General features: G+C 30.6%; 2 protein-coding genes across 5 annotated transcripts in view; one reads left to right on the top strand and one right to left on the bottom strand.

The window, feature by feature from the left end:
* Positions 1-12,617, top strand: part of LOC105678041 (uncharacterized) — a 36,751-nt gene that overhangs the window by 3,624 nt on the left and 20,510 nt on the right. The gene's annotated exons all lie outside the window — the stretch shown is intronic.
* The window catches only part of LOC105678048 (beta-4C adrenergic receptor-like), a 194,683-nt gene that overhangs the window by 171,270 nt on the left and 10,796 nt on the right, over positions 1-12,617 (bottom strand). The window lies entirely within an intron of this gene.

The following is a 12,617-nucleotide window of genomic DNA, read 5'->3' as shown; positions in this document are numbered from 1 at the left end:
ACAATGAGAAATAGACACAGAACAATCCGGAACAACTCTCAGTTTTGTCAGAACAAACGTTTAAAGAGCACTTTACTCTTGAAGGTAGAGAATTATTTTGTCTTTTTCGACCGATAATGTTACACCAGCGACACTAAAACCTAGAACAATGAGAAATAGACACAGAACAATCCGGAACAACTCTCAGTTTTGTCAGAACAAACGTTTAAAGAGCACTTTACTCTTGAAGGTAGAGAATTATTTTGTCTTTTTCGACCGATAATGTTACACCAGCGACACTAAAACCTAGAACAATGAGAAATAGACACAGAACAATCCGGAACAACTCTCAGTTTTGTCAGAACAAACGTTTAAAGAGCACTTTACTCTTGAAGGTAGAGAATTATTTTGTCTTTTTCGACCGATAATGTTACACCAGCGACACTAAAACCTAGAACAATGAGAAATAGACACAGAACAATCCGGAACAACTCTCAGTTTTATCAGAACAAACGTTTAAAGAGCACTTTACTCTTGAAGGTAGAGAATTATTTTGTCTTTTTCGACCGATAATGTTACACCAGCGACACTAAAACCTAGAACAATGAGAAATAGACACAGAACAATCCGGAACAACTCTCAGTTTTGTCAGAACAAACGTTTAAAGAGCACTTTACTCTTGAAGGTAGAGAATTATTTTGTCTTTTTCGACCGATAATGTTACACCAGCGACACTAAAACCTAGAACAATAAGAAATAGACACAGAACAATCCGGAACAACTCTCAGTTTTGTCAGAACAAACGTATAAGGAGCACTTTACTCCTGGAGATAATTTTTTTTTTTTTTTTTACTGATAACGTCGCTTGATGCGACTGATAACGTCGCATTAACGACACTAGAAATATATAAAAGACATTCTTGGATATAGATATTTATGACATTTTTTCTTTTTTTTGTTTTAAAAAACGTATAGTTTCCAAGATATTTTACTTTACATTACTTTAAATTAAATATTTAACTTTTAATTTTATGCGTCTTTAGATCAATGATCCAGATTCTTTTTGGAATGCTTGATTAAAGTGAGTTTTCTTACCTCTCACGCTTAAGGTCTTGTACGTGTATATATAATTGAATTCCAATTCCAATTCTTCTACAATTGATTAAAATTGTAAGATTTTTTTTTTATAAAAATTGTTTTTGTAATTTTTTTTAGTTTTAATATTTTTTACTTTTTAAAATGTTTTTTAATTGTTTTTAATGTTTTCAAATTAAAAAAAATTTTTTTATAGTTTTAAGTTTTAGTTTTTATAATTTTAAGGTTTTGGAGTTTATATTATCTATAACCGCAAAATTATTATATATATATATATATATATATATATATATATATATATATTGTATAAATTTTTAAGTTTTTATTTATATACATATACTTCTAGGTTTATTTCTATATTATTCATAATATGTACTGGTTTTTTTACACATAAAAATTTTTTTTTATTTTTTTATTATTTTATTTTTTTAAATTTTTTAAAGTTTTCAGTTTTTAAAGTTTATATAATCTATAATAACGCATAATCTATAATAACGTAAAATTATGATATATATATATTGTATAAATTTTTAAGTTTTTATTTATATACATATACTTCTAGGTTTATTTCTATATTATTCATAATATGTACTGGTTTTTTTACACATAAAAATTTTTTTTTAATTTTTTTATTTATTTATTTTTTTTAATTTTTTAAAGTTTTCAGTTTTTAAAGTTTATATAATCTATAATAACGCATAATCTATAATAACGTAAAATTATGATATATATATATATATCATAATTTAAGTTATTATTACGTATATATATATATATATATATATATATATATATATATATGTATTTAAAAGATTTTTAAGTTTTTATGTATATGCATACTTCTGGGTTTATCTCTACATCATTCGTAACATGTACTGGTTTTTTACACAAGTCATCAAATTGCATCCACTCATTATTTTTTACGAATGCAGTATAGTGTCCTACAGATGTTATTTTTCTATGTCCTTCAAAATGAATTACTCCCGCTAATTCATATTGTGCTCTATTTAGTATTAAATTATTTTTAAAATTGCATAATTTAGTTTTATGGTTTGTACCATCCGTAGTTTCGATAAATATTATATTTCCATATTCTAAGTTAATATTAATCTCACTGCTACATTTTTTACATTTTTTATTTAATGTGTGAGTATATTTGTCTATTGCATCTTGTAATTTTTCATGTCCAAACTGTTTCAATATATCAATATTAATTGGTAAAATGATTCCTTTACGTTCGACAACAGTTTCACATTTTGTGCAAGTTTTATTTAGATGATAACTGAAGTCTTCCTTGAATAATTGTTCGGAAAAATAAGAAATATTCGAAACTGCGTTAATAATTATGACGCCAGGGATATTTTCGCTTACAAAAAATTCTACTTCACGTAACAATTCCGCTCTTTTTTTGTAAGTTAATTTACTTGAACCGGTTTTTAAAAACAATTTCAAAAATTCAAAGGTTTTCGTGGAACTTGATTCAATCACTTGACGGAACAAATTATGTATACTTGCAGAAGCTAAAATATGAAAGATACTATCAAATCCACATGTATTTTGTACGACATATTTTATATTTTTTTCTGCAATTGAGGGACATAAATTTCCATTTACAAGCATATCAATACCAACTACATTTTTTTTATTCAATTCCGTAATATTCCAATTAGGTCGAACATTGAGATATGTACGTTTAACTTTTTTAGGAGCATTTTTATTTCGCCAATTTTGTTCCAATGACAAATCATGAGGTTCATCAAATGAAGAATCCGGTGTTTTTAGATTAGAAGTATTTTTCATATCATAGATATTTTCTTTATTTTCTATAATGTCATCAGATGTTGCTTCATTTTTATTTAAATCAAAATTCTCTATTTCAAATGAAAAATTTGAAAATTCTTTGTCATTAATATTTGTCTCATTTTCCTTGTCTTTTTTTGTTTCGTAATTTACTTGTCCTTCCTTTAAATTCAAATCTAGTTCTTTTTTGGCTATAGCTAATTTCGCTTTTCCTGAAAATGATTTTAAATGGATGCTTAAAAATTTATCAATGCGCATCGGTCGACATTCATTTTTTAATATGCGATGCTTAAGATCATTGAATTCCGATTCTACGGCGGATGAGCTAATATGTATTTTTTCGAGTTTAAATGCATTTGTCATAGTACACGTAAACAATGGAAAGTAATGTAATAAATTTTTTATTTTAGTAGTTAAAGCAGGAGCATAATATGAATTAATTGCTTCACCCTGAGGGGCAGAAGTAACTGCATTTATGCAATCTTTGAATAAAACATTTAGCCAGTTATCAATAGTATGCTTTTCAAAACTTTCAGTATCTTTATTATTAAAAAGTAATGCTTGTGCTGTTGAAATGTCTTTAATAGTTTCATTTTTTATTATATTATTTATATCTGTATTACCCTTAATTATATTCTGTAAATATTTTAAAGCTTGCTCAGCTAAACTTTCTAATTTATTTTTATATAAACCACAATCTTCACTATTACAAAGTATTATAACGGATCTAATGACATTTTCGAATTCTTGAAAATCAGTTATTTTTGTTAAATAGGCCATGATTAACATATAAAATGTTTTTACTCGTGGATGTATACTTTTAAATTCATCCCATCGAGAAATTAAATGTACATAGTGTGAGATATCTAAATGAATAAGGCATGATGGTAAATTATAGGGTAAATCATTAAGATAACAAAAACATTGTTGTAAATAATCTTTTAAACTTTTGCATCTTCCAAATGATTTTGCTACAGCGCCCATCAATGCTTTATCAAAGTCGCAAACTACTTGTTTAGGATAGGGAAAATTTTGTTTGTGTGTACAACCTATTCTAATTATTTCGTTAAACCAGTACATAATCGCATTAGTATTTTGGATCGTGCTTAACATTTGAAATGCGGGCATTTTTGATGCTGGTGTTTCTACTACTATCTGATATAAGTAAATATGCGAAGACAATTCATTATTTGGTAATTTTAATTTTTTTACTAACGATCCTGTAGCATCGACACAAATAAAATTTGAATATTTAAGATATATTGCCATTTGTTCTTGTGTCCAGTAGTGGACAAAAAATGGATCTAACCCAACTGAATGAATGTGTCCTGCATGAATATTATATTTCATTTGTTTTATACTTTCTATTGGATCGCTAACAGATATTCCTAAATCTACATTGCGTCTTTGTTCCTTTGCTTTACGTATAACATCAACATTTGGTAAATGAGCTGGCTCATTATCACCAAAACTCATAAGTTTATCGGCTTCCTTTCTACGCCACATACATGGCAAAATATTTGCGTCGACCATTTCTTTGGAAACTTTAATTCTTCTTTCACCTTTTAATTGTCGTTTTTTTTTATGTATAATTGAATCATCGAAATTTTCAATTACACATTCCATCATTATATCAGTTTGCATTAAAGGTTTGTTAATAACACAACCTTTAAAAATACAATCACATTCTGGACATCGACCAGACACAGTTAAAAAAATACCAGTTCCAGATATCTTGCAATGTTTAAAAGTTAAAGGACATGGTAATTTCGTTACAGCATATATTTCTGCATATAACTCATCAGTCCATACCTTGCGTAATAAAACATTGTATCTTCTTTCCTTTAAAACATTATCTGCATAAAATACTTCTTCGGGAGCTATCTTTAACCAAACTTTATAAGATAATTTTAAATTAAAAGTGATAAGATCAGTGTTAGTTTCGTTTAAAGTAATATCTTGATCTGATTCAATAATTGATGAACCAATCTCAAAATTGAAAATCTTTAAAATTTTGTCCCAAATGCCATATCTATTTTTTTGTAAAATTACATAAATATACTTTGGCTTTAAGTGCTTAGAATTATCGGGATTTTGTTTAATAATATCGCTAATTTTTGCATAAATTTCAGAACTGGGAACAACGGGTTTTCCGCAAGGACTTATTATATCATGAAAATCTAGAGATGAAATAATATCCAAGATATTTTCTACGTGCGCAGCCATATCAAACAATTTTTCAGAAAATCGAAAAAAAAATAAAGATAATATCGCATACAAAATGCTACAAATATTATTTTTTTCCAAGTATAACTTTCAAATGATCTCAAGATTGATCATTTAAAATACTTTATAAAAGAAAATGCTGATCACGTGATATATCGCGGAAAGCTAACGACTAACGACAATAGAAGATCCGTCCGCTAAGCGCAGAGAGAAGAGAATAAATGCTCAACACTGACTACTGACTATGGCTAGACAGCTAGACGCGCTGGCGCAGTGAGAAAGAATGGTGGGGATTTCCTTGGCCAGCGTTAAGCGTTGCGTATTTGTTTTCTCTGCAACGTTATTATACAAAAAATACAAAATAATTCTCCACCTTTAAGAATAAAGTACTTTTTATATGCTTGCTTCAGCGAAAATGAGAGTTGTTCCGGATTGTTCTGTGTCTATTTCTCATTGTTTTAGGTTTTAGTGTCGCTGATGTAACATTATCGGTCGAAAAAGACAAAATAATTCTTTACCTTCAAGAGTAAAGCCTCTTTAAACGTTTGTTCTGACAAAACTGAGAGTTGTTCCGGATTGTTCTGTGTCTATTTCTCATTGTTCTAGGTTTTAGTGTTGCTGATATAACATTATCGGTCGAAAAAGACAAAATAATTCTCTACCTTCAAGAGTAAAGTGCTCTTTAAACGTTTGTTCTGACAAAACTGAGAGTTGTTCCGGATTGTTCTGTGTCTATTTCTCATTGTTCTAGGTTTTAGTGTCGCTGGTGTAACATTATCGGTCGAAAAAGACAAAATAATTCTCTACCTTCAAGAGTAAAGTGCTCTTTAAACGTTTGTTCTGACAAAACTGAGAGTTGTTCCGGATTGTTCTGTGTCTATTTCTCATTGTTCTAGGTTTTAGTGTCGCTGGTGTAACATTATCGGTCGAAAAAGACAAAATAATTCTCTACCTTCAAGAGTAAAGTGCTCTTTAAACGTTTGTTCTGATAAAACTGAGAGTTGTTCCGGATTGTTCTGTGTCTATTTCTCATTGTTCTAGGTTTTAGTGTCGCTGGTGTAACATTATCGGTCGAAAAAGACAAAATAATTCTCTACCTTCAAGAGTAAAGTGCTCTTTAAACGTTTGTTCTGACAAAACTGAGAGTTGTTCCGGATTGTTCTGTGTCTATTTCTCATTGTTCTAGGTTTTAGTGTCGCTGGTGTAACATTATCGGTCGAAAAAGACAAAATAATTCTCTACCTTCACGAGTAAAGTGCTCTTTAAACGTTTGTTCTGATAAAACTGAGAGTTGTTCCGGATTGTTCTGTGTCTATTTCTCATTGTTCTAGGTTTTAGTGTCGCTGGTGTAACATTATCGGTCGAAAAAGACAAAATAATTCTCTACCTTCAAGAGTAAAGTGCTCTTTAAACGTTTGTTCTGACAAAACTGAGAGTTGTTCCGGATTGTTCTGTGTCTATTTCTCATTGTTCTAGGTTTTAGTGTCGCTGATGTAACATTATCGGTCGAAAAAGACAAAATAATTCTCTACCTTCAAGAGTAAAGTGCCTTTTATATGTTTGTTCTGGTGAAACTGAGAGTTGTTCTGGCTTGTTCTATTCGTTTTTAGCTTAAATATGTAATTTGGTGTCAAAACATAATATAATAATAGCGATAAATGTAAAAATACTATTTGGACGCTTAATGCTATTTTTTGCTATATCTTTTTAAATTCTTTTTTAGGGGGATTAATATTTTAGAACAATGTTTAGAACAATTAGAACAATCCAGAACAGCAAAAAAATTTGAATTTAAAAAAAATGGGTGGCCACAAAAATAAATCGTTTTTTTGCTTTTCCCGTCATGTTTTTCGATTTTTTTGTTCATAACTTTGGAACAATATAGAACAAACGTAGAACAACCTGGAACAACTAAAAAAATATTCAAAATCGAAAAATGGGGGGCTAACTTCATATAGGCCCATAAGGACGCTCGACGTGAACTAACAAGTACCGTTACATTCGTGACGTCACGTACATTTGTCTAATTTCACGTCGCTGCGATAATGCAGCAAAAAATATTTTTTGGTAAAAAAATTTCTTAACGTTGCTATATATTATTAAGTCTAACATATTAAGAAAAGCGTTTATTATGATGAAAGCTTGAATTAATCTAATGTAAAATACTCGATCTTTAGTTTTAATAAAATACTACGCGAAAAAATGCAGCATATAATGGCAAATATATTCAGTTAGGAATATTAACAATATAATATTTGATCATGTGATTTGTTTAACTTTTCATTTCTATGCATAATGTTCTTTGTATTGAGATATTAATAAGAATTTTAATTATTTTAATCCGAATTGCCTATAATCATTACGGATTATAAAGTAAGGTTAAAACATAAGTTACTTTATGAGTTGCAACGCGAAAAATTTTGAAACAAATATAGTCTAAAGATAATTTCAAATTTGTGTTCAACTACCTGATATCCGTTCTTGTGCTGAAACGTGACACGAGAAAATGTGAAGTATAGTAATTTGACTCTGAGACGATATGTAATGCTGCCGAGCGATTGCCAAGGTCTGAAAGCGGGAACGCGGTTAGTATCCCGCCGTTGGAATTTCGCTTCCAGGAATGCCACACCTAAAAATGTCGCGCACACTGTAATACGCGCTTGTTTACGATTTGTTTGTTTACGAATTTTGAAATTCAAACTGTGATGTTGTATTTTCGTATGATACATCTTTCAATATTTTACACTCGTATTTTCCCCATCTAAATAAAATATACTTTTGTAATTAATTCTCCAATTCGCTCACTTTTACTACATGTTTTGTATTTTTCAAGTTTTTTACTTGCAAAAAATGAATTTGGCTGCAAATAATGCCACTCAAATAATACAACTTTAGTGATTTTTTGTAGCAAATCTGTACTTTTGGGAATCTAAAACTAATAATTGCTTTTTTTAAATAAGAGTTTTTTCCTAAAAAAAGAAACTAGGAAAAGAAAAGAAAAAATAGAATTTAATTTAAAAGTTTAACGAATTTAGGATTATTTGTAAAACTGATATTTTATAGCCACATGTACAACGTTATATATGTACATATAATCACAATTATTTCACGAATATTTAGAATTAACAGAAATCAGTAATTACATTAGGCAATGCTGCTCAAGATAAAAGATATTTAAATGTCGAACCGTTTCTCGAGATTACGCTGCACCGCAAAGGGTTAAAGTCGATTCGCGTGCAAATTCGTTACGCCAATAATCGAATGACGGTGCAGTCCATTGGAAAATTACGAGAATTACAGAAATTACGGAGATTAAATGAACCATTTATTTCGAAAATGACGATAGGCTAATGTTAAATCACAATAGAATTAAACAATCTACAAATTAACAAGATAGAAACTAATAATATTAATACAGGAATACTACGTAATTTATTATTCATATTATAAATATAAAGATATAAAAATGTGTTATGAGAAAATATATAGAATTTTGTAAAGACTATTTTCTGGAAAAAGTTATTTTTTATTCACGTTTTTTAAGTGAAGTTTTGTATTTTTTTTTTGCTGGATAGGATTACAGAATTAGATAAAAAGAAGATAAAGAAGAGTCATTTAAATTTTATTCCGAACGAATTTTTTGTCTCTCGTAAATGATTCCTATGCATGTTTCAACGGGTTTTCAACATTTATGGCTTATGCTATTTTCAAAACTTAAAAATATTAGAGAATGAACGATTCGTTTTCATTCCGTTTCTTCGGCTCCACCGAACTTTGTCTCGATTCACTTTAATTTTGTAGATCCAAGATCAACGTCGCGAGTTACGGAGATTGAAATAAGCCCCCGAGCGCGATGTTAGTCGTATCGGCGATATGCGGTGCGCCCGCGGAATCTCCGCGGAAAGAAGATATATTCAAATGTATGCAGGCTTTGTGCGCGGAGTTCCGAGATGCAAATATTTATACTAGAGTGAATTTACAATCCAACGGCGTTAATTATGCTTTCTCGCAGTCCTCGCTGGAATTGAATGAATACCGGTAACAAAATAGCAGCCGACAGGTATACTTTGTTTCGCCGGTAACAATTATCCCAGATAGCTTTTTAACAATTAGTAAGAAATGCCATTTTGCGTTTATGAATTTTATTTATGCGTGAAAAAATATTTTTATATTATTTTATAATATTTCTGACTTTTATACGCTGCTACGTTCTATTATTATTCGACTGCGTTGTAATGGTAATACGTAGTTGCGATGATTTTGGGATGCTTCTATGCTAAATTGTCGGAGACGGTTTACGACGCTCCTCGATACTCAAACTACCGAAAATCGATGCTCTTGTAAGCGCCGGCAATATCGGCCTTTCACAGACAGAAACGCTTATTCCGTCTGCAATCAGCCGCCGATCGAACGCGTCGGCTTACAAGTCAATTAGGCCGTATTCTTGCCCGGAGACCGAGAATTACTTTGAATATTGCCTCGCAATTAACCACGACCGGTCATTGAGGAATAATAGTGCGCGCGCCAGCGGTTACGACTTCCACCTGCATGAGCAAGCATTGCGGTGCCTTCATTCATTATGTTACCGTCAAGAGATATACGCAACATAGAGTCGCGTTTAATGTGCGTTACATTTGATATTATACTGGCGTTTCATGTAAGCCGCGGCATATCGAATCACCATCGCAACGATTTGTTCCGATCGAAATAACCCACACCACCTTCGATAAAATTGCGTTTGTTTTTCATTTTCTTCCAAACAAAAAAGCAAACTATCTCGATTGACTTTCGAACGAATAAATAATGGTATTATAAATCGACACATATATTCTTCATGATCTTATTGTGATAAAAATCGATGGATTATATAGTTATAAGTATTAGCTTATCTGTTTGGAAACAAAAAAAAGGTGTATAGGCGGCGCCCGCTGCAGCGGCGCGAGCGAGAGCGGCGCGGACTTCCGTGAGGCCGGAAGTCTAAAGGTGCCTTTTCACGCTGACGCTCGACGCTCATTTTTAGCGTCCAAATATGTCACGTGAACAAAGTTGACGCTGGATGTAAGAAATGCATGAAAAGAGTTTCTCGTAAAATTTAGCGTCAGTCAGGGTCTGCGTCGGTATTTATCAATATTCGTATATATCAAAACTGCTAAAAGTTTTTGTTACTGATTTTGTTCAGTTAATTTTTTCACTCGCTTTATTAATAATTATTGTTTTAAATATTAAAAAAAGTGTAATTAAGTAGGAATAAGATAAAAACCTTTGGTTACCAGTTCTACTTATTTTATCAAAAATGCTAAAAAAATGTTTATTAATAATTTTTTTATCATATGTAATATTTTTTATTATATGTTTACAAACATAAAATATTTACTTCATATCATATTATTTATTTTGATAAGTATACAAAATGTATATCTTTTCAATTAAACAAAGTTTCATATTATTGCAAACTTTGATAAGTAGAGTAGGAAAAACGATATTAGAATAGTTGTTCAGTATTAGAAAATTTCTAATGTAATACTTAAAAATAGCATTTTTCAAAGTTAGAAAATTAATTGTATAGAATAAAAATGCACAGCATATTTGTATATATTATATTTCAAGCTTTTATTTATAATAAAATAACTTTTTATTGAATTAAATTTACATAACATTGATATTAAATTTACATAATTAAACATATATAATATAAAGATAATTATAAAAATATATTTTGCAAATAAATACAATACTGCTGATTCTTCCAAACCTCAAAAAGTATCATTTTTAATTCATTACTTATTTATTCTTTTTATTTTCTTTATATATATGTAGTATTGGATAATAAATTCAATTATTACTTTTTATTACTTAAATAACATCCATTTTTATTAACAAGGTTGAAAGACCACATGAGACATATGCAAATCCAATAGCGAATAGCACGCACAGACAGATCATCGCACAGATCGCACGACTTGACGCTAAAGCTAAAAAAATCCAGCTTTTTTTTCTTGACGCTAGCGTCAACTCGAAGTCACGTGACTATGGGCAACGCTGAAACGAGCGTCCCATGAATTTGCACCTTAAAAAGACAATTGGTAACGGGACGTGGCGTGGGAGCCTGCTTTTCGCGCTCTTCGTGTATCGAGTGGTTTTTGGATGATTATTTAGCTTTAGTATATAGATCTTTACAGTGCATTGATAGTATCACGATTATTGCGTCGTGAAATAGTTTGATTCGGTATCTCTAAGAGATTTACGGGCAAAGGGTCCGTATCGCAATCGTTGTTGTGCGCTCTGTGGTAATAGGCCTGTAAGGCGTGGGAATCCATTCCATCGGACACCAGTCCCACCCTCATCTCGTTGTCATTCTTACTGACAACGAGACCGTTTGATGGAATCAGAGGCACAGCGATATCATTTCGATATCGTAACAGCCAAAGTGGCCTTGTATCACGCAATCTTCATTGCATGCTTGTTCGCTCATTACAGATCAGTGTAAACGTGATGCTAAAATTCTGCGGCCATATTGGATCGGCCCTCGTGACACTTACGGTTTATTGCTAAGATCTTGCTAGTAAGACTTGCATTGCCAAAGGGGTAAGCTGCACTATTTGTATTAATTGCATTGCCAAAGGTGTAAGCTGCACTATTTGTATTGATTGCATTGCCAAATTGGCAAGTTGCACTAATTATAAAATTGCATAGTCACGGCGTCAAGCCGTATCATTCGTATAATTTTGAATTGTTTAGGTGACCTTGCACCTCTCATATTATCTGGTATTGTCTAAATGACAATTGCATTAGTTCATTGCCAAGGTGGCATATTTGATAATATAGTTGTTTTCTTATTTAACGGGTTTAACAGTTATAATTTGAACACGCTCTGTGCGGCTTTCTTTACTTCTCTTTATTTTCAGGAATCACCATATAGCCGTAATAGCATCCTTATTTTCAGTTCTACATATTGATATACGCAAAAAGAGTTCATGCTTATTATTCAGTTGCTGAGTCTCTATACCGTCAAGGAAATATCAAAAATTGTCTCTTAATTAATTCTAAGATACCATATCAATTCTTCCAGTTTGGTGAGTGAATTTGATTTGATTACATTATGCAATACACACTAATGTGAATATTTCATTTATGCGCTTTTGTTGATCGTGCGTTGATTATATTGTATTTTATATGTACTTGCATTTATATGATTTAACGTATTCTATTATGTTAATATATATGTTGTGTCTTAAGAATATTACTTAGTCAACTCAATGAGTGAATAAATTGTTACAGTCTTTTCTTTGAGATATGTATAAATGAGTTTCCCTTCAAGATTATTCGTTGTTTCTGTATTTTGAAATTATATTTAACAAAGATTTTATACATTATCAATTCAATCTTGTTATTTCAACACGCGACACATGATGAAATTATCAAAATCGTAATAAGAATGATATATATATATATATATATATATATTTAGGCACTTTCATTATTCATGTATTTATTACTTAGCACAAGATCTTATCGCA

This window comes from Linepithema humile, chromosome 1, assembly GCF_040581485.1.
Source record: "Linepithema humile isolate Giens D197 chromosome 1, Lhum_UNIL_v1.0, whole genome shotgun sequence".
Taxonomy (NCBI): domain Eukaryota; kingdom Metazoa; phylum Arthropoda; class Insecta; order Hymenoptera; family Formicidae; genus Linepithema; species Linepithema humile.
This window is presented reverse-complemented; position numbering and strand designations above follow the sequence as displayed.